At 50.0% G+C, this 27,242-nt stretch overlaps 1 long non-coding RNA gene across 1 annotated transcript; it reads left to right on the top strand.

Annotated features, from left to right (window-relative positions):
* The first annotated feature begins 12,388 nt into the window (after positions 1–12,388).
* Positions 12,389–15,293, top strand: LOC112665108 (uncharacterized). The gene is made up of 3 exons (XR_003140224.3): positions 12,389–12,971; positions 13,909–14,059; positions 15,049–15,293. It is a non-coding gene; the product is annotated as an uncharacterized LOC112665108 (long non-coding RNA).
* Positions 15,294–27,242: the final 11,949 nt, after the last annotated feature.

Below are 27,242 nucleotides of genomic sequence, written 5' to 3'. Positions count from 1 at the left end.
GTAATTAGGTTTAGGGAAGGCATGATGGGGGGCCCCATGATGGGACGAGTGCCTTTAGAAGAAGAGGAAGACAGACCATAGTTGTCTCTCCACCATGTGAGGTCACATGAGGTCAGCAAGAAGGCGGCCGACTGTCTGCCAACCAGGGAGCCCTTTCTCACTGGGAGCTGTATCCACTGGGACCTTCATCTGGACCTTGCAGCCTAATCTGTGGTGTTTTGTTACAACAGCTCTCACAGACTAACACACACATGAAACACCAAAATCACACTTGCAGTGAACTGTCTTGCTAACTGACAGAGGGCCTCATGTGAAGTGTCCCCGCCTCGGGTGCACATCACGCTCCAAGGCAGGCCTGGGAAATGTGCTCATGGTGGAGCCCAGGGCTCTAGGCCTCGGCCAAAAGTGACTGGGTGAGGCCTGCTGCAGAGAAGAATCCCTGTGACCTAGGGACCAGAGGGGTCACCGTGGCCATCCTGCAGGCTACTTGCTCTTCTCCACACCCTCACTGACCGATGCTCCCCCTGCTGGAGCAGCTTTGACCTTGAGCAAATGCCCACTAAGGTTAACTCGTGTCTTCTTATATTCTGTATGTTGAAGAACTAACATCTTTTTGGGGTGGGGGGGTGGGGGGGAGGCAAACATGAACATTTCAGAGAATTTGAGAATTAAAGAAAGATACGAAAATACCCAGATCACTTGTAGTCACAAGAAAAATCTTGTAAAAGACAGGCAAGGTCCTTTATCTCCCATGAAGAGGAAGACAGCCACCCATGCCTATTCCAAGTGCAGCAGGTATGCCTTCTTGGATCCTTGCCCTATCTGATGTTTATGTGAGGAGAGAAAATGCCTGGGTGTAACTTGCCAGAGGGATTGTGAATGGGGAGGAAGCTCCTCTGGTTCCAGTATCACTGTCTACACCTCTTTCTGGCACTGAAAGGGCAAACCCTGATGGGTTTCATCATCCAGAGGCCTGGCCTGGAAACTCCATGCTTTCCCTCTCTACCTTGGCAACTGGACTCCCCCACCTTTATCTACATCCAAGAAGAAACTTTTTCAAGGGTTGTCATCTCTCCCAGACATTTTGGGGACTTTTTAAAAATGACAACATTTTGATTGGATCAGGAAAGTGGTCTCCCAGCTGAGAAGCCCACTTCTGGAGGGTCCCACACAGCAGGCTCTAGTCTCGGTGGATTGCCTTTGTGCTGCTTTGCTGGAAGATGGGCAGTGAGCATAGTGAGCTCCAAGCATGACAAGCACTGTTCCCCACCTCAGTCTCCTTTTTCCTCTCTAACACCGTCTTTAGAGGAGAAGTGTGCTCAGTGCAAGGGGAGAACCAAGAGTGATTTATGCAATCATGACAATCTGACTCCATTTGCTGGATACTTTGTTTCTTAGGGTTCCTTGTAGCTAGGGTTAGTCCTGTGACAACATCTTGGACAATGCCATGCACAGGGAGGGGTGTGCTGGAGAAACTTTGGTCTCCCTGATAAAACAGACAGATGTGACTCTATCTCTTTCCTCTTTTTTTGTCTTAAACATGGGTATGATATCTAGAGTTATAGCAGCCATTTTTTTTTACCAATGATATGATCAACATGAAAAAAAGTCAACACACATGAGGGGACATATAGAAAGGACCTGGACTGTCCACCCCATTCCAAAGGCATTCTTTTTTTTTTTTTTTAAAGATTTTATTTTTTAAATTTATGATAAAAAAAATAAATTTATGATAATCACAGAGAGAGAAAGAGACATAGGCAGAGGGAGAAGCAGGCTCCATGCACCGGGAGCCCGACGTGGGATTCGATCCCGGGTCTCCAGGATCGCGCCCTGGGCCAAAGGCAGGCGCCAAACCGCTGCACCACCCAGGGATACCCCAAGGCATTCTTGAGTAGACAATTCAATGTTCCCAAATGTCTACCCCTACACTTCTATTATATAAGAAAACTAAGCCCCTATCTCTTAGATCTCTTCTTTTTGTAGTTGAAAACATTCCTAACTGATTCACCTTGCATGTCTAACACCCCTAAAATTCTCAAAAGTTGGTTCTGTAGCATTTATAGTTCCAGGACCTTTAATCAGACCAGATCGTGTCTGGTGCAGCAGAAAGAATGCCATCAGTTTCATTTCAAGGAGCCTTGTCTCCTTTCTTAACTTCCTGAGATTTAGCACACCACCGGTAGATTTATCACTATGCTTAGAAGAAGAAAATTAATCTAGAATTCAAAATTCCAAACCTAGAACCCACATGAGGTGCAAACTCTACTAGAAGATCTTGAACCCACTATGCTAGAACTCTAAAGGGCCACACACCCAGGATTAGCATGAACCAGAAATCAATCTTCACTTCTTCGCCTACTATAGAGATGACTAAGAACAGTTTTTTGGCACGGAGGAGATTAGGGGGAAAATCTCAGCCCTGGGAAGTTGTGACCACATACTAATCCTTGTGCATACTAGCCCAAATTCACATGACCTGAAGGGTTCAAAAAATCTTCAAGAAGCAGGTAGGTGTACATGAAGGCAATTCTGGAGTGAAAGTTCTACTGCATGGCATCAGCAGGTGCAGATCCTTTCTGGAAAAAAGTCACATTCATCCCATCCCATCCTCAAAAAATTCTCACAAAGTAATTTTTCAAGAACAGTAAGTACACTCAGTGAACTAGAAAAAAGCACAAAGGGAAATAAGGCAACAGGATCAGAATAAGGAGAAAAAAATAGCTAAGCCAACCCCCAAATGCTTCATATATTGAAATCATGGGAAATAAATCATAAAGCCATTCTTTCTGTTAAGAGAAATAAAATACAAGCTTAAAAATATCTGCAGGAGGATAGGGTGACAGGGTGATAGGCACTGAGGGGGGCACTTGACTGGATAGCACTGGGGGTTATGCTATATGTTGGCAAATCAAATTCCAATAAAAAAATATACCAAAAAATATCTGCAGGAAACAGAACTATTAAAAAAAAAAACTGACCTAGCAGATTTTTAAAAAAGAATCAAATAGATCTTTTTTAAAAAAATAGAAATGAAAACAATAAAAACTGAAATTTAAAATTCAGTAAATGGATTTAATAGATTAAATATAGACAAAGAGAGAATCAGTGAACTGGAATATGGGTCAGAAGAAATCATCAAATGATGGCACAGAGAAACTAAAAGATGAAAAAGAGGTTCAGGGATGGGCAGGAGAGAGTGAGACTGTCCAAAAACATTCTGTTGTAATTCCAGAAAGAAAGGCAAGAGAGAATGGGGCCAGACTATTATTGAAAGAGATAATATCTCAGAATTTTTCAGAACTGTTGAAAGATATCAATCCATAGATTTAAGAAGCCCCACAATGCCAAGGATGAAAAATAAAAAGTGAAAAGGATGTTCAGACTCTGAATGCTCACAACCTGTTCTCTTACAAGCAGAGTAGACCAGTGACATGTCCCACGGGCAGATGTTACTCAACCCATCCTGGAACGTGGAGCTCCTGCAGGGGCATGAACAAAGCAAGTAGAAGTGCAATAATTGCCTCTGCAAAGTCCATTCCTTCTTTCCTGGCCTAGGTCTGCTGAGGGCTATGATCAGAATGACAGCTGAGGTGCCAATCCATCCTGACCCCCCAATTTATTATGTATAGCACAAGACAGATGGAGGAAAGGATGGAAATTCCATTCCTCCAAGACTGGATTCATTTATTATTGGGAAGTCTAGCATAAATTCCTTGTTGACCCCACTCAGCCCTATAGCTCAGTCTCCATGCCCAGCTTTGTAGTGCCATGCACTTAGCATTTGATAGCAAACACTCTGGGATCTCTTGTGTAGCCAAGAGAAAAATTCAGTCTTGTTAATTTTGGAATATCAAAGCTTACATCTCATTTTCAGGCGCAAAAACTGAGGCCAGAGAAGGTCAGGAACGCAGAGGAAGGTCTGAGGTAAGGTCAACCTGGGCCAGGGTCTCCTGATGCCCTGTTCAGGGTACTCTCTACTATTTGCATGCCCACTTCTCAGGGAACATGAGGGCTGACTAGTTCATCTTCTGGGATGCATTCAACAACTGGTCATGACAGCATGTAACAGAGTGTGTGAAAAAGAAGCTTCCTAAAGCTTCCCTGCGGGGACATGGAAATACAGATATGGGCACCCCAAATCCAAACAGCCCAGTTACATAACCGCGACAGCAAATGGTGAATCATTGCCGTGTAATGGAAAAATCAGATTGGTCACTAGGAAAAGTAAAAGGATCACTGCGGTGAGTCACTGGGCCCACCCTCACGTTGAGTCTCCGAAACACTACACCTACCGGTTGATTCAGAGTCTGGCCTTTGTCTTCCTTTCTTCCACATCAATGTTTCGATATTTCACAATGGAGCTTTGCAAGTGATGTGAATTTCTAAAGAAGGCTGGGCCAAAGCCCCGCACGTTGTCTCTGGACTGTTCTAATGGGTGGGCTCTGCACCTACACCCAGCAGAGATGACAGCTTAACGTGGAATAATAGCTAATATTGTTGAGTGTCTACTGTGTTCCAAAAAGACCCTCGGACTCTTGAAATTCGTTATACTGATTCAACCTCATTACAACTCTATGAGCTAGGCATTGTCCCCATTTCACAGATGAGACAGCTGAGGCTAAGAAGGATTAAGAACATGCCTGAAGTCTCATAGTTAGCAGGAAATGACAGAGACAAGAATCATCCCAGGAAAATCCATCTGAAGGCCCACCTGCTTTCTACCGGAATGGCTTTTGTGACCTAAGGGAAAGGCAGACACCCAGGTGGTGGTTGTCATTAACGGGAGAGGAGACCGTGAATGGAGAGAGCCCCACGCTCCTGGTGCCCGCAGTGACTGTACAGTAGGCACGATCCTCCCCTTTGTAGTAGATTGTAAGAACTGAAATGGGACAAAAAGGCAAGGACAGCTCTTGGAAGAGGACTTTTTGTTCAGTGGAGGGCTATTCCCTTGGTAAACCACGTGGAAAGTTCTGGAAGGCAACCTTTTACTCAACACTGATGAGGAGCACTGGCCTATACTGCGTAGTGGAAACTCACCCAGAATAACATTTTCCAAAGCAGCTGTTCACGTGGTAGGCTGGGCGTGGAGAATGCCTCTTCCGCAGGAAGTTCCAGCTGAGCACACGAAAACACACTATGCTGGTGGCCTGACGAGCAATTCATTTGTTTATATACGTTACTGGTGTGACCCACTTCCCCAGCCACTTCTGCTTTTGGTATTCAAATTAGTCAGCGGGGTAGTTGTCCCAGGGCCTCAAGGACTCAGTTCAAAAGGGCCAGACCCTCTGCCTCCAGCTGTAGAGAAGCTGACTCGGTTTCCCTCTACAGCAGTTTCATCGGGACTTGACAGATCGTTGCCACGCACGGGTCCTTCTCAGTGCTTTTCCCCACTTCTGTCCCAAGGACAGTCCAGTTGGCCTGGAGGTGACTCCTCAGGGTTCCAATGAGGAGGAGTGGTCTCTGGTGGCCTCGGCTCAGCTGTGACTGCACCCCTGCACCAACCCTCCGCTGTGTGTGGGGCCAAGGGTGCTGGTGCCCTTGCTCACTGGGGTCTCCGGGTCCCTGTCCTCAGGGCCTCAGAACCTCTGTCCCAGCGGGCGGTGGCCAGGCCAGCAGTGTGTGTGCTCAGGTCGGAGGCCTAAACCAGCCCCTGCCCGGCCACACTCGGCCAAGTGCCCTCCCTCCTGGTGGGGCCTTGTCTCTCCCACCCTCGTAGGTTCTGATGATGCTGAACCTTACTGACCTCACTCCACACTCTTACAGAAGTCGATTCCAAGTGTGCTGGAGACCTAACTACAGAAGGAGAAAAAAACGAAGCCTCCAGAAGAGAAAATAGGAGAGCATCCTCATGGCCTTAGGATTAGCAAAGAATTCTTAAAACACAAAAAGGGCTAACTGTAAAGGGAAGAGCCTAGTAATCAGACTTGATGAAAATTAAGAGCTGCCGTTTGGGGGAACCTGGTTGGCTCAGTCAGTTAAGCATCTGCCTTGGGCTCAGGTCATGATCTTGGGGTCCTGGGATCCAGCCCCTCATGGGGCTCTCCTCTGTGGGAAGTCTACTTTTCCTTCTGCCTCTGCCTGCTGCTCCCCCTGCTTGTGCTCTCTCTCTCTGTTAAATAAATAAATAAAATCTTTAAAAAAAAAAAAAAAAGCTGCCGATCATCAATTAAGATGCCATCACCACAGAGTGTAAAAGCCAGCCACAGAGTGGAAGTCCCTGGCCATACGTATTGGGAATGGGACGTATCTGGGGAATATATTTTTTAAAATTCTCACAAACCACTAATAATCAGAGAAGCCAGTAAAAAAAATTGGCGAAGGATCTGAACAGGCTCTTCACTGAAGACTAAATCCATCCAATGGCCAGTAAACAAACAAAATTGCATTCTCCTTCATCAGCCGCCGGGGACGTGCAGGAAACCACAACAGCTGCACCCCTGCCCTAGTGGCTCCTTGGAAAAGACACACGGTGGCTGGTGGTGGCAACAATGCTGGGCGCCTGGAACTGTCATCACTGCTGGTGGGAGGTGAAGATGTGTGCAATCACTTTGGGAAACTGCTAGGCCCCCTCGACTGAAGCTAAAGAGTAGCTAGTCCTAGGACACCGCAAGTCCTAGGACACGTCCACGGCACGTATGCACGTGTGCACAGAGCGTGTGAAAGAATACTCGCAGGAATCAAGTGCAAAGAAATGCAAATGTCTCCCCCAGCACCAAGGTGTACTCACATAATGGAATAGGACGTGGCCACAAGGCCGAAGTGTTGATTCTCCGAGCAGCACACTCGAGATGCAAGCGTGCAGCTGAGCAGCGGAGAGCACACCGTGTGCTTTCTTGCACACCAAGTTCCAAAGCAGTGAAGAGAGGTCTGCAATGGAAGAAGTCAGAGGAGAGGTTACCCTTGGAGGAGTTAGTGCCTGGGAGAGGTACAAGGTGCTTTCTGGAATATTCCATGTCTTGTTCCGGGCACCAAGTTGTTCTCTTAGAATTTGTGTGCTTTTCTAATGCAGGTTGTAGTTGATGAAAATTTTTCTTTAAAAATGTGAAAGGGAAGGGGTCAAGGTGTCTACCTCTTTTCTCCCAGCAAGTGTCTTCCACTGTTTATGAATTTGCCCACCCTTTCGCCTCTGCTACAACCTTGAACTCTGTGTTTTAAAGATTATATCCAGGAATGGGCATGTGTATAACTGGGCAGGTGGACTCTGGGGCCCCTGCTCAGAATACAGGGCATGACTTTGCTTTTCCTGCTGGAGAAGCATCTGGCAACCGTAAAATGACAGCTTCTCTCACCAAAGCAAACAGGTAAGCTTTGCCTGACACCCTGCTACACACACACACACACACACACACACACACACGCACACACTCACTCTTGCTGTTTTTCTGTTTATGCAAGCTGCAGGCCCATTGTAGAACACGTAGAAAATACAGAAAAGAATAAGAAGAAAAGTAGAAAAGTCATCCGTGATCCTACTGCCCAAACACAAAAGAACTTCTCATCTTGGCATGTTTTCTTCCATCTTTCTATACACGTATATTTCGTGACTACATTTTTTAACAGCTCCCTTGAGGAATAATTTGTACACAACAAAAGTCACCTGCTTTAAGTGACTTTACTTCTTTACAATACTTCTCAGTAAATTTTCAGAGTTGTGCAACCACCATGACGACCCAGTTGTAGGACATTTCCATCACCCTCAAAGGATGTCTCGTGCCCATTTGTACTCCTCCCCATCTCCCTCCCCTGCCAGGAGCCGAGATCTGCTTGCTGTAAATTTGTCCTTTCTGGACATTTCATATAAAAGAAATCATATGCTATGCAATTTAATGCATCTGGTTTCTTACACTTACCACAATTTTTTTGAGTTGCATCCATGCTGTAGCAGGAATCAGCAGTTTGTTCTTTTTTATTGTTGAGTATCACCCCCTCTGTGTGGGGAGATTACATTTTGCTTATCCATCTATCAGTTGGAGAACATTTGGATTTTCTCTATTTTGGCCATTATGAATAATGCTGCTGTTATACTTGTGTATAACTTTTTGTCCGATCATCTCTTTTCATTTCTCTTGGGTACGTGCTCATGGGGGAAATCCCGGGGCATATGGTAAACTTATGTGTAACTTTTAAGAAACTGACAAACTGTTCTTTTGAGGTGGCTGTGCCAATTTACATTTTCAGCAGCCGTGTAGTCTCGTGTTCCTGCAAGTTGTTAAGATTATAACCATTCTAGTCGGTGTGAAGTGGTTTTAATTTGCTTTTCCCTAATGACTAATGAGCCATTTGTGTACCTTTTTGGCGAAATGCCTTTTCAAATATATATTTTTTAAGATTTTATTTATTTATTCATGAGAGACACACAGAGAGAGAGAGGCAGAGACACAGGCAGAGGGAAAAGCAGGCTCTCTGCAGGGAGCCAGATCCAGGACTTGATCCCAGGACCCTGGAATCACACCCTGAGCCAAAGGCACTTGCTCAACCACTGAGCCACTCTGGCATCCCTGTCTTTTCAGACATTTTGCCTATTTTAAAATTGGATTGTTTGTCTTTCTATTGAGATGTAAGAGTTCTTTATATTCTCTGGGTACATGTCCTTTATCAGGTATATGATTGACAAATATTTTCTCCCAGTCCATAGCACGTCTTTTCATTTTCCTAATGGTATTTACTAAAGCACAAATGTTTTTAATTTTGATGAAGTCAATTTATCCTTTTTTCTTCTTTTACTACTTGCCTTTTTTGGTATCGTATCTAAGAACTATTTGCCTAGTCCAAGATCACAAAGGTTTTATCCTATGTTAATTCCTAAAATTTTTATAATTTAAACTTTTATACTTATATCTAGGATTTATTTTGAGTTCATATCTGTGTACATTGTGATTTAAGGGTCTAAATTCATCTTTTTGGCATGTGGGTATATAATTATTCCAGTGCCATTTGTTGAAAAACCATTCTTTCCCACTCTTGAATTCTTTTGGCATCTTTGTTGAAAATCAATTGACCAGGGATCCCTGGGTGGCGCAGCGGTTTGGCGCCTGCCTTTGGCCCAGGGCACGATCCTGGAGACCCCGGATCGAATCCCACATCAGGCTCCCGGGGCATGGAGCCTGCTTCTCCCTCTGCCTATGTCTCTGCCTCCCTCTCTCTCTCTGTGACTATCATAAATAAAAATTTAAAAAAAAAGAAATTCAATTGACCACACTGTAAGAGTTGATTTCTGGGCTCTTGATTCTGTTCCAATGATCTACATATGTGTGTGTGTGTGTTTGTGTGTGTGTGTGTCTTATGTCCGTACCATACTGTCTTAATTATTGTAACATATTTGTAATAAGTTTTAAAATCAGGGAGCATGAATGCTCCAACTCTATTTTTCTTTTTCAAAATTATTTTGACTAGTCTGAGCTCTTTGCGTTTCCATATAAATTTTAGGATTAGCTGATCAATTTCTGTAAAAATGCCTGTTGGGTTTTTGATAGGGGCTTCATTGCATCTAGAGTTCCTTTCAAGAGAATTGCCATCTTATTGGTATGGGGTCCTACCATCTATGAACATATAACATCTTCCCATTTTTTTTAAACTTTAGTTTCTTTTAGGGATGTTTTTTGACACACAAGACTTGTACTTCTTTTTGTTTAACTTATTCCCAAGTATTTTACACTTTTAGATGCCATCATGAGTGAAATTGCTTTCATAATATCATTGTTGGATTGTTATTCGATTTTTGTAACTGAACTTTAAGTTGTGTCCTTGCTGAGTTTGTTCATTACTTCTAGCAGTGTGTGAGTATGTGAGTGTGTGTGTGTCTTCCTTAGGATTCTCTATGTACAGGATCATGTTTTGCCTCTTACTAAAGACAGTTTTGCTTTACTCTTTTCTAATCTAGATGACTTTTGTTTCTTTTTCTTGATTGATTGCATTGGCCAGAACCTCCAGTAGAAAGATGAATAGCCATGGTAAGAGGGATCATTCTTGCCTTGTTACCAATCTTACGGAGAAAACATTTAAGCATGAGTTATCATGTTAGCTATAGGTTTTTGGTAAAGCAGGTGAGAAAATTTCCTTCTATTACTAATATGTTGAGAGTTTTTATTATGAATATTAGATTTTTTCAAATATATATTTTGTGCCAACTGACCATGCAGTTTTGTTTTTTATTCTATTGATATGATGTATTACATTAATGGATTTTGCTTACATCTCTGCAATAAATCCCCAGTGGTCGTTGTGTAGAATTCCATTTATACACTGTTCAGTTCAGTTCACTAGTTTTTTTTTTTTTTTGAGGATATTTGTATCTGTACTCATAAGAAATATCGATACTTAGTTTTATCTTCTTGTGATATCCTTGTTTGGTTTTGGCACAGAGGTGATTCTGGTCTCACAGAGTGAGTTGTTAAGTGTTCCCTCCTCTTCTATTTTCTGGAAGAGTTTGTGGCAGATCAGTATTATTTCTTCTTTAAATGTGAAGTCATCTGGGCCTGGACTTCTCTTCATGGGAAGTTTTTAACTTATAAATTCATTTTTTTTACATGCTAAAAGTCTATTTAGATGAGCTCTTTCTTTTCAAGTCAGTTTTGGTCATTTATGTTTCTAGAAATTTGTCTTTTTCATCTTAGTTGTCTGTTGGCATAAAGTTTTCCATAGTATTCCCTTACGATCCTTTCAATTTGGTCAAGTCTGCAGTGATATGCCCTCATTCATTCCTGATTTTGGTAAGTTGAGGTATCTTTCCTTTTTTCTAGGTCAGTCCAGAAAAAGGTTGGTCACCGTTGCTGATTATTTCAAAGATCAAGAGTTGGTTTCATTGCTTTCCTTTTTGTTTTTATTTTATAGAGTCCACTTTCATCTTTAAGATTTATATATGTATATGAGCAGCCTGGGTTGCTCAGTGGTTTAGCGTTGCCTTTGGCCCAGGGCATGATCCTGGAGACCCGGGATCGAGTCCCACATCGGGCTCCCTGCATGGAGCCTGCTTCTCCCTCTGCCTGTGTCTCTGCCTCTCTCTCTATCTCTGTGTCTCTCATGAATAAATAAATAAAACCTTAAAAAAACAAAAAATGAAATATATATACATATATAAATGTTTATTCATTTTTATTTTTGTTTTTTTTTATTTTTTAAGTAGGCTGCATGCAGCAGCATGGAGCCGAGTACAGGTCCCAAATCTCTGACCCTGAGATCAAGACCTGAGTCAAGATCAAGAGTCGGATGCTTAACTGGCTGAGCCACCCAGGTGCCCTTGATGTATATATTTTTCAATGAAATTCGATTCATAAAGTTTTATATTCTGGTTTTTCTTAAAATTGTCATAAATCTTTTCCCATCATCAAACATCCCTTGACACTCAGTTTTTGTGGATGCTTCATATTACATTGTGCTTGCTAGGGATTGTCCTATCATTGACGGTTGAATGGCTTTCTAGTTTCTCAAGATTATGAACAATGCCTACAAGAACATCTTTCTACTTACATCTAATTACTTCTTGAGAATAGTTTCTCAGAGGCAAGTTATCGGGTCAGAGCAGGTGAATACTAATTCCGTTCTGGAAGGTCTTCACCAAGTGATGCTCTCTTGGCTGGGATGAGAACATTTACTTGACAGTACTTCAATTTTACAAATGTTAAAGGAAGAATCCTGGCCCAGGTTTTCTGGGGCTCGGTGACAGTGAGGACCCCGAGGGCTGCAGCAGGGCCGAATCTGAGCATAGGCTCCTTGAGCTGCGTGAGGTTGGGGGTGAGTGGAGGGAAAGTGAAAGATGTCCTCTCTCAGGTCTGGTGTCAGGGCCCACAGACCGGTGCTGGCTGGTGATGGTGATTCAACACTTCAAGGCCAGAGATTATCTACCTCAGCCTCTGCAGGGGGAACCTAGAGGCTGGTTCAAGGTCCCCTAAGAGCCACGTGGTTCCCTCAGGCTCAAGGGGCCTGTGTCAGCCACTCAGCTCAGCTCCATACATTACTGACCAGAACAATTTGAGCAACAATGAGGTTGGCTCACCCCACACCCAAAAACTTGCCACTGGTCTGCAGGGAATGAAGTGCAAGCTCTTTAGCCTGAGTTCCACAACTTTCCACAGACTGGCCCAACTTCATTTCCTGGCTTTGTTCATTTTTTTCGTTCATTTATGCAACAAATGGGAGTACCTCCTCTCGGCCTGGCACTTTTCTAAGTACTGGAACACAGCAGTGGTGATAACAGAAAGCCTGCCTTCGGGGAGCTTCCAGCACCCTTGCCCCGCCCCCCCCCCCCCCCGGGCACCCAGCTCTCCCCCCCACACCCCTACATGTAACCACACCAGCCTCCTGCTCATACAGAACACCAGGAAGCATTCTCTTGCCACAGTTCTGCCTGTCTTGCTAGAATATTCGGGGCCGCCTGGTCATAAAGCTCTGGCCACACAACAAGGCCCTTCAAGTTACCTCCTTAAGACCAGCCTTCCCTGGCTCCATCTGGGCCCGATCCTTTGCTTATACTAGGCCATTAGGAATGTTTATTGAGTTCAAGAGCCCTGGGCTGTGGGCCAGCTCCCAGCAATGCCGTGGAGCTCCTGAATGCAGGGCTGCTTTGATCCGTCCCGGGTCCTTGGGGCCTCCTCGCTGTCTGAGGGTGCCCGGCGGGAGGGGTACGGGTGGGTAGGTCATGGGAGCTAGTACGCGATGGGAGAAGCCTCACTGGACACCAGCTGTGTGCCTCTGGCAGGCCATGCATCCTCTTGGGGCGTTGGGGTGCTGCTCTGGAAGACAAAGGGTTTGGCTAGATGGGGAGTCCCCAGAAAGTAGTGACCCGAACAGTCCCTCCTCTGGGAATTTTGTTACAGGTCAGATTTTGGGTCCTAGCCCTGGAGGCTCTGATTCCTGGGCAGGGCCCAGGAATCTGTGTTTTCGATGACCAGCCATCCTTGGCTGCGGAAAGACTGGACAAGGTGAACTGTGAGGTCTCCACAGCTTCCTGAGTCCCTTGGATCTAAATTCAGGTAACTCAGACTGGAAGTTCTGTGAGAGTCTCTAACTAAATCTGCTCCTTAGAAAAATCTGCTGTTTTTCTTCCTTTGAAGACAGGGCCCACTGCTGGGCTGGGCAGGTGACAGGCTTGCCCAGGTATGGGGGAGCCAGGCCAGCTGGAAGCTGTGTGTGCAGCCCTCAGCTTCCACGAGACTGAGTGGCCATGTGTGACGACTGTTCCTCAGAGTCCTGCTGTGCCCAGAGTCTCAGCCTGGGAATCCCTATTGCAGTGGCCCCTCTGTCCTCTGAGCAGGTCTCCCAACCACAGGCATCTCCTAGCTTGCAGGGGTGGGTGATGGGGAGTCACCACACCTGGCGTGCAGGAGCATCAGCCACTCACTGAGCCTCAGCTTCCTCTTGGGTTCCATGGGGGCCCCTGCCAGCCTGTCTCATAGGGGGACCTAATGAAATGGCCTGAGGCCCCCCGGGGGCGGGGGGAAGCAACGCTCCACATCAGCCCTGGTGCTGAGCCTGCAGGGAGAAAGGCAGGACTCAGGTGGGGGCAAGTAGAGGCTGGACTGCCAGACAGTCATCAGGCAAGGCCTGAGCCAGGAGCCAGGCCGAGCGGCAGGTGTGCAAGAATGGGGCAGGTAGCAGCAGCCTTGGGTGCCCGGCCCTGATGCCCGGCCCTGAGTGACGCTGCCTGCCCCATGGAGGTTGGAGGCCCAGGGCCCATCCAGGGCGGCTGTTCCTTGAGGCTGGGCTTCCTCCATCTTCTGTAGCCATGGACAATCTAGGGACCCATCTGGGAATGCCGCACCTCAGAAAACCCCCACTGGCCAGAAAGGGGAGTCAAAGTGGGCCAGAGCAGCCCAAGACTCCGGCCAGCTTCGTCTGTCTCAGCTGCAGGTTCATGCAAACTACAAATGAGGTCGGAGCCTCACCTAGTCCAACGTGTCCATTTTACAGCTAAGCAAACTAAGGCAAATCAGCTGAACAAGGCCTTCAGGTGCCCCAGCCAGAGAACCGTTTCTGCTCAGCTGTCATCTGCTCCCTTTCATGCCTCCCTGGGCTGGCACAGGACTGGATCCTCCTGGGTGTTGTCCTCCAGGAGTGCAGGGTGAGTCCTGACCCCCCTGAAGGAGCCTCGGCTGCGACAGGACCTGAAAGGAGCTTTTCTTGTCTCTCTTGGCCCCGGCTCGGCCGCCGACCTTTGCTGGCCTTTGCTGGCCTTGAGGGAAGGAAAACAAGCAAGATAAACCTGCGTTTATCTCCCGTGGGGCCCCTGGCTCAGGGACAGGGGAGGCTAGGAATGTTATCTCCTCCTCACAAAGGTGAGAAGAGCTGAGTCTCAGAGCCGTCCATGCGGGCCTGGGAGGTGAGCCCTCCCAGCCCTAGAAAGACAAGAGCACACTATCTAATGGTGTCACGATTTCCCGGTCAAAGGATGACATAGTGAGTGGACCCTGGTGATCGCACTGCACCCCCAGCTTTGCAAGCACTTCTCTTTTTTTTTAAGATTTTATTTATTTAGAGAGAATAAATAAATAAATAAATATTATTATTTATTTATTTATTTATAGAGAGGCAGAGACACAGGCAGAGGGAGAGGCAGGCTCCCTGCGGGGAGCCCGATGTGGGACTCGATCCCAGGACCCCCTGATCACGCCCTGGGCCGAAGGCAGACGTTCAGCCACTGAGCCACCCGGGCGTCCCTGCAAGCACTCTGTATCTGATTTTCATTTCTGGGCTGCGATGGTCCTAGGAGGGGGACGTGACTCTCCCCGTGTGGCAGACAAGGACACTGAGGCACAGGAGAGCATGTGTCCTGCCTGGGGTCATGTAGCTAGCGAGGTCAGGGGCAGAGCTGAAGCTGGGGCTGTCTGACCCCACCTCTATTGCCTCCATCCAGAACCTTCCAGGGAGTAAATAGAGATAAGGGTAGTGCCCGAGCCGGAGCTGCCTGTGCCCTTCCACTTTACAGGCAGGGAAACTGAGGCTGGGAGGGGCACGCTGACTTGTAGGAGGCTGCAGCCAGCCCCAGCGGTCTTTCCCAGACCTGGGACCCCGTTTCCGATCTCATGGCCAACTGTCCCCGGCTCTTCCCAGGCCGTCCAGGGTCTGCCTGCCAGCCCAGCTGGGGACTGGGCAGGGACAGACGCGGCAGGGAGGCATCCGCAGAGCCCGGCACAGCACGCAGACCTTTGGTACTTGCAGCTTTTTGCAAATCCTGAAATATCACCTTCTAATTGCTTAATTTTCTGCATTCGTTCATTTATTTAGACTAGCCTGGGGCTCTCCCGCCTGGCGTATTAGAGAACTTCTTACTTTTTAATAATAATACTTAGCATTTATATAGTGTGTTTCATGTTCAAAGTGCTTTACAGAGTTCACTAATTAATCAGAACGCTAACTGCCGCCCTGGGCAGGTTTGACCAAGTTCTGGGGCTCCTAATTGTGAGGGGTGTAGTTCCTCCTGCCGCCCGACCCCCGCTTCCCCCCCCGCGGACCCCCAATGCCATCCACAGCCAAGATCCTGGGCCATTGCTCCCAGCTCGGCCCCTGTGTGCTGGGTCACAGCCTGCCACCTCTGGGAGCCCCCTGCCCCTGAGCACAGGAGGAAACAGGCTGTGTGCAGGTGACCCTAGTGCTGGGGTGCACGCCAAAGGGGAGAGAGCCGAGAGACCCATGGAGGGGGCCCAGAGTGGGGCTCCGGGAAGGATGGAGATTTGAGGAATGACAAGGAGATCTCCCTGCAAGGGGGGTGGGGCGGGGCAGGAAGGGCATCCGAGTCAGAGGGAATAGCCCATGCAAAGAGGTGGTGTTGAGGAGCAGGGGTTTAGCTTTAGCATTGATGCAGGAGGGGAGGGGCACATGGGTACGGAGGCCTGGGGCCAGGCTGCAGGGGCTAAAGGGCCTGCAGAGAGGCTGAGGCCTTATGCACAGACCACGGGGGCTGTCAGCGTGGCTCTGCTGTTTCCAGGTTATTCAGGCCGGTAGGTAGCAATGAGGCTGAGTCAAGGACAGGAGCAAAATGGAGAGGCCTGAACCGGGGAGATGGAAAGGACAGACCCAAGAGTGATATAGGGGAAGATGAACAGGACAGGTGACCAGTCAGGTGGGAGTGGAGGGGTACGTGGCAGTGGGGCGGCCTGAGGTCCCCAGGTCATCCAGGAGGGGTCCAGGAACGTGGTGCCTGCAGACTTCCTCCAGCATAGCTATGGTGAGACTGGCTGTGGGTGAATCCGTGGCTCTAGGGCTCAGAGGAGATTTGGAGAGAGGTCTGGAAGAAGCCAGACTTGGAAGTCACTGGGGTGCAGGTGGCATTTGAGACCTGAGAGTGTCGGGGCTCTCTGGGCTTTCGGGGGTGGGTGGAGGACAGGGGCAGGCGTAGGCCACCAAGGCGAGGTCGGCAGAGTGGGGCCATGTCAGCCTCACAGAGCGATGCCACCGAAGCCACGAGGGGAGCAGTTCGGGACAGCGGTGCTGTGGCAAGGCCAGGGAAAGAAGGCCTGGGGAGCCGGAGCAGCACTGTGCCAGGGGGGCAGGGTGCAGGTGAGGGAGGGGGGCCGGCATGTGCACTGGGGGCGCAGGGGAAGGGTGGCCAGGCAGGGGCCGATGGGAGAAGGGGCAGAGGAGAAACTTATGAGTGTGTCCAGCAAAGAGGCAGGAGACTGGCTGAGGGGGGGAGAGAGCCCAGAGGGGCATCTGTCTTGACCTCGGTGGGGTGCGTGGGGACGCACACGGGGTGGGCTGGCAGGAGCCGAGGGGGTTTCCTGCCTGTGCAGGCTGCTTGTGTCAGTGGAGGAGGAGACGGACCTTTCCGTTGGCAGAAGGACCGGGTCCGCAGCTGCGCCCTGGGGCCAGGACCTGCAGAGCTGGTTGGCACCCAGGGGCTACCAGGATGGCGGCAGGTTTGGCCCATGGGGGGCTCGTGGTCTACATCTTAGGAACAGGCTGTGCCCAGGGAGGTCTCCGGTGTTCCTCCCGGGGTGCCCCGACAGTCCCCCTGTGGCTCCCTGCCCCCAGAGGCTCCCACAAGGACGGGGCCCATGCTGATGCTCTGTCCCCGCCTGGCCCAGTGCCAGGGCCTGCTCCATCAGGAGCCTCGGAGGGAAGTGGGCTCACTTCCTGTCAACCCTTTGGGCGTGGCGAGCGCCAGGGTCAGGTGGCCTGCCCTTACCCCAATTCCCCATCCAGCCTCCAGCACGAGGGGCAGAGACGAGGCTTGAAGTCCAAAGCGGGGGGCCCAGAGGCCTGCCGAGCCTCGGAGCCGCTTCCCACGGGCCGCCACACCCCGACGGCTGGATGCAGCCCCACCTGAAGCAGGTGCAGTCCTCTAACCCGAGGAGGCCCGGGAGGGCGGCCCAGAGGCAGGGCCCAGGAGCCAGAGGCAAGGTCTGGGGGGGGTCCCCCGGGGCAGAGCAGCAGCCATCCAGCCCCACCAGGGACGGGGAGTGGGGCAGTGGGAGCACGGGGACGGGAGTGGGGGGGAAGGAGAGGAGGGGGCCAAGGCAGGGCCGCTGGTGTCTCCTCTGAGCCTCTGATCATCTTCACCGACAACAACCGGGGCTGGGGCTCCGCCAGGTGTGTGCCGAGACGTTGCTGCCTCGGGGGGAGGGAGGAGCACGCCGCTTCTCCGTCTCCACTCGGGCTTCTGACTAAGGGGGTGCTCAGCGCCTGGCCCGGCGGCCGCCTGGGTTCGCAAGTCCTCGGGGCTGGGAAGGCGAGGAAAGTTAATTGAACATCTAATAGGCCCCGTGCCAAATAATAATAATTAGCTTTTACTGAGCCTGTGCTTGGTGCTCCCCGTAGCTCTTCACACGAAGCACCGCAGTAAGGTTCGCTGCAGCCCCGGGAGAGAGGTGTCACCAGTGGGGTCCCCGCTTGACAGATGGGGAAACTGAGGCAGCCTGTAGGGCAGCAGCGTGTGAGGCCACAGCAGCAGGACCCAAGCTGGCACCGAGCTTTGGGCTGCGCAGAGCCTGTGGTCCCCCGATGCACACAGGCACCAAGGCTGGGATGCCCGGGGGATATGCTGTGTGTGCGGCGTGTGGCGTGTGCGCGACGTGTGTGGTGTGCGGGCACGATGAGTGCATGGTGGGTGCGCAGCATGTGTGTGTGGCAGGGGTGTGGTGGGGGTGTGTGGGAGTGTGTGTGGTGTGGGAGATGGTGTATGTGAGACGTGTGGTGCGTGTGTGGGAGGAGCACAGGTGTGAGAAGTGTGTGTGCACGGTGGGGGTGTGCACGGTGCAGGACAGCCGCCTCCTCCCGCAGTCGTGGCCCGCTCATGGCGGAGTGAGCGCCCCGCACCCGAGTAGCCCCTCCTCGGTGACCACAGAGTCTTCCTCCACAGCGATGTACCTGAGATCCTCAGGATGGAAGACACATGGCGGGGAGGGGGAGACGGAGGGAGAGGGAGGGAGAGAGGGAGAGAGAGGAGGAGGGAGGGAGAGAGAGGGAGAGGGAGGAAGAGGGAGGGGGAGGGGAGGGAGAGAGGGGAGGGGAGGGAGGGGAGGGAGGGGAGGAGAGGGAGAGGGAGGGAGGAGAGGAGGAGTAGGGGAGGGAGGGAGGAGGAGGGGAGGGAGGGAGGGGAGGGGAGGAGAGGGAGGGGAGAGGGAGGGGGAGAGAGCAAGCTCCCAGGAGGCACCACAGCTGTGGGGATTTCTGCCCTGGCCCCCGCTGCCCCAGCCACCCCGCGGCCCCCCACAACCGCCAGCCCACCATCTGGGGCCGGCTCCCGCCGAGGGCCTCGGGGCGCCCCTGGCCGCGTCCGACCGCCCGGAGCACGGACCACCTGCCCACCCGGACAAGACGCTGCGCAGAGCAACCTGCACACGCACGACACAGGCAATAGGACCAGTCCCAGCACCAAGACGAACTGTGTTGCGACATGGAGATACACACGTCGCATAATCACGCCACTGCAATTTTTGAACTTATCATTTTGCAGCCTCTCCCAGCATGTGACCTGAAACCGAAGCTAGTTTATAGAGAAAAAACCCACCGGCAGCGGAGTTGACAGCTACGGATCGCGGCTGTCTCCGTCACGTCCCCGGCGCCCAGCTCCCAGCCCGCTGCCGCAAGCCACTCCGGGGTGGGCCTGGCGGGGTGGGCCTGGCCGTTCTGAAGGCTTTCGGGATCCAGGAGCGGTGGGATCCCGAAAGGGCGCAGCGGTGCTGTGCGTGTTTTTCCGTTCATTCGTGTAATTTATGCATATGAATTCAATCCACATACACCGGGCACTCTCTGCTCCGCTGTGTTGGGTGCTCAGGATCTTGGGGGCTAGGTTGGGGACACCTCTGATATAGAAGAGCATCCCTACTGTAATGGCCAGTGTAGACATGCTGGGGCGCTTGAGCCTCGCTGGGGGGCCCCTGATCTCTGCTTCTGCCCCCACTTGCCGGGCCGAGGCTTGGGAGTAGCCACTGGGAGATGCTCTGGCAGTGGCAGTGCCAAGGGCCTGCCCGAGCCCCCAGAGAAATGCGCAAACCCGCCAGCTCGGGGGGACAGCTGCACATGCCTCCTCCAGCCCTCCTTCACTTCCTTCTTCAGGGGCCTGACCTCCAGGGTTCCCACTGGCATAGTAGGGAATTCTGACACAAGGACTCGATGCAGTCCCCTAAATGGGTTCATCAGGCACATCAGAATCCTTGAGTTGTGCCATCAGAAAGTCCCCTTGATGCAAGCGACACAAATGTGGTCTCAACAGGTGGCTAGCCTGGCCTTGCTTGAACACCTCCCATGACGGGGAGCTCACTACGTTTAAGGAAGCCCCTTCCAGTTCTCAATGGCTCTTATCAGAAACATGTTCAATTTTCCCCATAGCGGTTTACACACATACATCCTTAGCGCAACCCACACCAACCTTTAGGTTTTTCCACGGAACATTTCAGCTGCTAGAGAACAAGACGCACATGGACCTACCAAAGCTGCAGTCACGTCTACATGGGATATCGCTCATGCCCCGCCACCCGCATGGGCACGGGACCCAGCATTTACTCCTGTCCCTTCCACCGAGCGGGCCCAGCCCCTCCCTCCAGCCTCCAGGCCTCCTGGGCTCATGGACCGCTCGCTGTCCCCCAAGAGCACTTCTGTCTCCTTTTTAAGTCCAGAGACATCTGTCTCAGTTGGTAGAGTCTGCCAGAGAGTCCTTGAAGGTGACTGCCATCACGAGTCCTTTGGCGGCAGGATGTTGAGGGCCCGGGCTGTAGAGCCCACTGGCCAAAGGGTATTGGGGGCAGAGCTGGAGGCTCCTGGCTAAGGAGTCTACTCGCCAAGCCCCGTGCCTGGGGGTGCTCCCTTCTAGAGCACAGGCATTCGGCTCTCAGCACCAGCTCCAGCCCTGCCTGGGGAGTCAGAGTGTTTCTGAGCCTCAGTTTCCTTACCCGTAAAACCACGTGAGTGGTGATACCTAGGAGGTGCTCAGAAATATTTGAGTAAATAATGAACCAACTGAAGGAAACCAGCTCACTGGGCACCAGTGAAGCCTTGGCGGGCTAACACGGGTGCTGACACCACACTTGGCACCCAGGAGGTACCCGACATATGATCATTTCCTTACTGCACCTCCTTCTCGAGGTCAGAAGCAGAAAGCCCTGCTGCAGACCCACTCCTTTACGCACAGATGCCCCGCTTTGGGGGTCGGCCTCGCATTTCTTCCTCTTTCTACACGGTGCTCTGAGCCAGGGCCGACCAGCGGGGCACCTGGTCCAGGGCTGAGCCGAGCCACGGCTGCTCACGGAGGCTGGTGTTCCGTGCCCGGCTGGCTGTCTTGGCGGCGGGCCCCGCCACACCCACCCCGTCTCTCAGTGGAGGCGATTACAGGCCGTTGACAGAGGAGGCAAGTTAGTCAGTGGCCCTGCCAGTCGGCAGCGGCAGCAGCCTGTTACATCACAGCCCGCACGCCCGGCCGCCTGTCACCCACCCAGCACGCTGGCCAACGCCCCAGCCCCGGTCCCGGCCAGTGATGCATCATGACGGTAACTCCCTGCTGCCTCCCTAAACAGCTGGCGGGCCCCGTCTTGCCTTGGCACCATTGGCTCCTGTTCTTACCCAGATCATTATGGGGAGTGTGGCGTGAGCAGCCTCTCTGTCTCCTGGGGTGAGGTGGCTCAGAATGCTTGCACAGGCTCCGTGGGATCCGGGGTTCTCCCAGCAGGCCTCTGGGACCAGCCACCGGCGGCCCAGGAGACAGCTTCGGATGGTCTTTGGCTTAACTGATGCAAAGGGACCGGGTAGGGGGTGCATGCCAGCTTGGGAGTTAGCGTCGCCACTGATGACCTGTAACTCTGGGCGTGTTTCTAGCATCTCTGAGCTGTTCCATCAGCTGTAGAACTGGGAGGATGATGGCAACTACTTCACGCAGCATCTCAAGTTAAATGAGACACTGCTAGGGAGCCCTCGCACCACGTGCCCGATGCAGAGCCAGAGCTCATTCATGAGACGGCTAGCACCAATTGCCGTCGTGACTCTCGACCATTCTTTCCCTTTGTGATCGGTCAGATGGCCAAATGCAAATGTTCTTTTCAGTGACCTATAGTCATGTGGGGAAGAGAAAGAAAAAAGTCAGCTTCATTTTGAATTATTAAAAAGTCCTCAGGTTGGGAGGCCATGGGTAGCAGAAGGAGGGAAGTGGAAGGAGGGAACAAAGATGATACCTGTGCGAGCGAGGCGAGGGGCACACAGGGTCCTCTCACCATTCCATCTACTCTGTGTATGTATGATATTTTTCATTACAAAATGGTTAAATGAATGAAAATCATAGCGTGTGAGTCAGGCCGACACTGGGGTTGGTTCAGGATGCTCACGCTGACCGACGTGGGACAGATTTTCTGAGGACTGATGCTGTGGCAGGCTGCGGAGATGGAGATGAGCGTTTCCAGTGTAATAGAAGAGAGACACGTCCACAGGCCATTTATTAGGGATGAGCACAAAAGGGGGGCCTTCCTAAGGAGATGAGGTCTGCTCTAGGTCTGAAGCCACGCTCAAGGCAGGGAAGAGCATTTCAGCAGTGAGCACAGCCTGTACGAATATGCAGGGTGCACAGTGGGCCCCAAGGAGTTCTGGACGAGGGTGACCTGTGACACCATGTGTGGCAGATGACAAAGCCGGGCAGGTGGCAGGCAGCGGGCGACAGCTGTGGCTGCCTGTGTCGCTGGGCATTTATCTGGATACAGGAGGAGCCCCGGGGCTCCCATCATCTAGGAGAAGGACTTGCAGTGAGATGTTTTTCAGAAAGTTCATTTCACAGCCATGGCCAGAAGATTCGAGGGAGCCAAAGACCAGCTGGGAAGGTAACATTTGGGAGAAAAATCAGCAGGGCAAGGCTTGGATCAGATGGAGGTGGGGGCCGGGCTCTGGGCACCCCAACCTTGATTCTTGCCTGGGATGATTTGTGGAATCTGAATAGCGGGGAGGAGGGCATGTGGGATGGACCCCAAGGCCAAGTTTGGCTCCCAAAGGACCTGCTATTGAAACTTTCCAGGAGATGGATGCATCAAGCTCAGTGTTGGCAATGTGAGTGGAGAGGTGATAGCCAAAGCTGATGGGTCACTCAAGTGGAACCTCCAAAGTGAGAAGAGTGGGGGTCAAGTCAAGGGCTCCAGAACATAAAGTGTGAGTGGGGCAGGTAGTGGAAAGGATGTCGTGGAAACTAAGATGGAAAGAGGGTCTGGGAGCAGTCTCTACGTCAGATGGGGGCTGGCAAGACGTGAAATTTGCTCATCGGATTGACAACACCACCATTGCTGGAGACTTCTGCCTGGATGGAGAAGGCACTACAGCTGAAACACCATGGGTTGTAGCACACAGGAGGCCAGGTCATGGACCTCATGGTGGTGTAGGTGAATCCTGCAAAGAAGGAGGAAGGGGAGAGGGAGGTGGAGCAGTGGGGCCACAGCAGGGTTTATTTGGGGTGGGCTAAGTTTCTCAGAGACAGCCTCACCCTTCTGCAGGGGACTCTAAGCCTCTTGTCCTAACCACAGGCACACCCACGAGGCCAACGCCAGCCTGGACCCAATCACAACATTGGGCTGTTCACACCATGGACGCCCAGTGACTCAAAGGAGGAGCAACAAGTCATCCAAGGAGGTCACAGAAAGTGTCTAGAGACCTAGATCCTTGTCACAGCTCCACCAAGCCTCAATTTTCTCAACAGTGAAATGGGCAGTAAGCGCATTGGGTCATTACCAGGCTTGGGCAAGGTCTCACAGGTAGACATTCTCCACGTGTGGTAAAGTCCATTTGTGCGTAAGGGAAGCCTGAGTCTCGCTAGGCCGTGCTGGCCTCATTTCCATGGGGTGCTCTGCAGGGCTCCCTCCCTTGAATAAATCTCAGTGTGTCAAGGGTCAGTCTCCATGATCCCACTGTGAAGGGCTACAGTGGTCTTCTTTGGGCTGTGGTGAGCCACCAGCTTCAGGGACCTCAGCTGCCACACGGGCTTCTCCAGGACTCACCCGAGTCCACAACACTGTCCCACATTCTGCAGAAAGTAAACACTGCTTAGCCCCGATGGCTCCCTAAATGGTTTCCAGGTGAATCAATGAGACAGTGTACACATCCTGTTAAGTAATCATCCTCTCTCCTGGGGGTTCCCCTATTTCCAGGATGTCTCTGCTCCCTCTGCATGTGCCCCATCCCAGCGTCATTGCCTGGGTTGCGCAAATAGCCCGTGAGGAGTGCAAACAAAGGCCAGCTGCTGAGGTAGGCACTTCCAGTGAAAGGTTACGTAGGGCCCAGCCCAGGTAGGACACAAGTTCCTGAAACTGCCACTGGTGGTTCTGGCCCGTGTGCTCCCGTGTTTATGGTTATCTGGGTCTCAAAGAGCCAGCCCAAGGGAAAGACAGACACTGCCTCTGAACCTACAAAGTCGAGTCATTTCCAGGATGAGACATCTGTTCCTTGCAGTTCAAGGGTTCAGTACCTTGAAGACAGCACAAGCTTTAGGGCCTAGAGGGGGAAATTCACGAGCAGCTGGACGCAGCAAACACTGCACGAAACACCTGCTATATGCTCATGAGAGTTTCTCTTACCCTGTCATGAAATTGTAGTGTTTTGTGGTCAGAAAGGACTTGTATGGTCGTCTGGTCCAACCCTGCCTTCCAAACCTGTGCGCGAATTTTCTCTCTAGTGGCTCAGCCAGAAAGTGGATTGACCCCTGCCTTGTTAAATCCTTGAGTGCCAGGGATCCCTGGGTGGCTCAGCGGTTTAGCGCCTGCCTTCAGCCCAGGGTATGATCCTGGAGTCCTGGGATTGAGTCCCACGTCGGGCTCCCTACATGGACCTGGCTTCTTCTCCTGCCTGTGTCTCTGCCTCTCTCTCTCTCTCTCTCTCTCTCTCACTCTCTCTGTGTCTCTCATGAATGAATAAATAAAATCTTAAAAATAAATAAATAAATAAACCCTTCAGTGCCAAGGAACTCACTACCTTACGAAGAGGTCAGAACTGTCTTATAGCAGCTTACACTGATAGATTTTCTTATTATGTGAATTTTAGTAAATCACCCCGGATAAAGTAAATCACCCCAGAAGGTCTGTTTGGTCCTGCACTGACTCTGTGGAGCCACGGGGCCCTCATCCATCTGCTAGCCCTCCAGGTATTTAAACACAAACCCTTTGGCTGCTGCTTCTCCTTCTCATGATTTCTCTCCAATATTTGGTATTGTTTATTTTTAAAATTATAGCCATCCTAGTTGGTGTGAAGTGGTATCTCATTGTGGTTTTGATTTCCACTTACCTAACGGCTCATGATGTTGAGCATCTTTTCACGTGCTTACTGGCCATTCATATATCTTCCTGAGAGTAATATCTATTCAAAGCCTTGGCCAATTTTAAAAATTGGATTATTTGTCTTGTTGTTGTTGTTGTTGAGTGGTAAGAGCTCTTTATATATTCTGGATACTAAACCCTTATAAAATATATGATTGCAAATAGTTTCTGTCCTTCTGTGAGTTTTTTTTTTCTGTGAGTTTTTTTTTAACTTTCTTGATAGTATCCTCTGACACACAAAGATTTTATTTTATTTTTCCAGCTCTATTGATGTATGATTGACAATAAATTGTAAGATATTTAAAGTGTACAACATGATGATTTGAAAAATTTTTAATTTTTTAAGGCTTTATTTTTTTATCTTTTAAAAGATTGTATTTATTCATGAGAGAGAGAGAGAGAGAGAGAGAGAGAGAGAAAGGAGCAGAGACACAGGCAGAGAGAGAAGCAGGCTTCCTGCAAGGAGCCCCATGTGGGACTTGATCCTTGATCCCGGGATCATGCCCTGAGCTGAAGGTAGATGCTCAACTGCTGAGCCACCCAGGTGTCCCAAATTTATCTAGTTTTTTGTCTTTTGTGTTTTTGGCATTACACTTAAGAAACCATTGCCTAATTAAGCTCACAAAAATTTATAGATAAGGGTTTTTTTCCTAAGAGTTTTATAGTTTTAGCTCTTACATTTAAAAATCTTTGATCCATGTTGAGTGATTTTCTGTATATGGTGTGAGGTAGGGGTCCACCTTCATGCCTTCGCATGTAGCTATGCATTTGTCTGAGTGCGTTTGTTGAGAAGACTATTCTTTCCCCATTTAATTGTCTTAAACCATCGTTGAAAATTATTCATATGTGTACGAGTTTCTTTCTATATTCTTAAATTTATCCCATTGATATGTCTGTCCCTTACTAATAGCTTTGTAGTAAGCTTTGAAAGTGGGGAGTGTGAGTCCTCCAGCTCTGTTCCTCCTTATCAATATTGCTTTGGCCATTCAGCAACCCTTGTATTTCCATATGAATTTGAAGATTAGCTTGTCACTTTCTACCAAAAAAAAAAAAAAAAAACCCAAAACCAAAAACAAAAATCTGCACCTGGCATTTTGATAGGGATTGCATTGAATCTATAGATCAATTTGGGAAGTATTGCCTTCTTAACAATATGAAATCTTCTAATCCTACTACTAAAAACATCCATCTACTAGGATGTTTTTCTATTTATTTACCTAGATTTGCTTTAATTTCTTTCAACAATGTTCTGTCCATCTTTCTGGCCCCACTGAAACTTTTCTTCCAGCCAAAAAACTGCAGTTCCTCCAGGTTACACATACAACGTGGGTATGTATAAGCCCCTCAGCCTCCTGGCTGGTCCTCTGAACGTGTTCCTGTCTGTCCAAGTCCCTCTGATGGTGTGGAGCAGAGAATCCCTGAGCACAGTGCTCTCAGTCTGGCCTGCATGGCAGGGGAAGAGGACTGCTCCTCTGGGAGCCCCTTGGCACCCTAGGATGCCATGCTGACCTCCAGTAACGCACCTGCTCCCAGGCGCCGGCATGCTGATCCTCAAGGTTGACTCATCTGCCTCTCCGAGGACACTGTGAACTAGTTAGAGACAGTAACCCAGGCTCAGTCACCTCTGTGTCTCCAGGGTCTGACTCCAGGGCTTCCGTTAATGTTTACAGAACAAGGCAGCTCCCTTGTTCTGGATCTAGAGAGCCATGGATTCCACCAAAGAGTACACTTGGAGATGCTCCAGGACACTGCTGATCCTATGGCATGTCTGTGAGTTAAAATCCCTCTCTCTCTTGGGAAACCAAGCAATCTGAGCACTATTGGAGATTCCCATCCCTCTTCTCTCATTCTGTAGCCTGCTTCAAACTGAAGACTCAGGACATTTAGCTCTAACTTGGGTTCTTAAATAGGACCATTGTTCACTTTATGAGTACCCAGAGGCTCAGAGATGGAACACTTTAAATGTGATAAATAATAATAATAATAATAATAATAATAATAATACTCTTTTCTCCTGGGGGCTAAGTCTTTAAATTAAATGTTTGGTTTGGGTGGCGCCTTCCAACGCCTGCAGGCAACATGCAACACCTTCAGATTGGAATTGCAAATAGTGAGAACCATGACTCAGTCACAGGAGAGACTCAGGAGAATATTAAGAGTGCTGTTTCTGAGATACAATGTCTCAGGGGACAGAAATAATCGGAAGTATCCCCAGTAGAGCAGAAATAAGACCAGTCAGAACAGAAGACACTGGATATGTTGTAAACTAGATCCAGAGACTGAATGAATGAGAGACTCCTTGGGGAATCAAGCTGTGAATCGTCTTGAGATTCTGTCCATGTTCCTCACCTGAGAGGTTCTCACTGAGTTAGGCTACCTAGACAAATCCCACTGGCCAGGTCACTGATGCCCTGTTGGTCTCCAGATACCTAGTGGGTACAGCATGTTCTCTTTTGACTAACAGAAGAGTCTGGATCCTCACTTTATGTTGCTGGGGTGATTTTACTCACCCAATGGAAATTCCAAGTTAGGTGT

This window comes from Canis lupus, chromosome 17, assembly GCF_003254725.2.
Source record: "Canis lupus dingo isolate Sandy chromosome 17, ASM325472v2, whole genome shotgun sequence".
Classification (NCBI taxonomy): domain Eukaryota; kingdom Metazoa; phylum Chordata; class Mammalia; order Carnivora; family Canidae; genus Canis; species Canis lupus.
The sequence above is the reverse complement of the archived record's forward strand: the minus strand, read 5'-3'. Positions and strand labels throughout refer to the sequence as shown.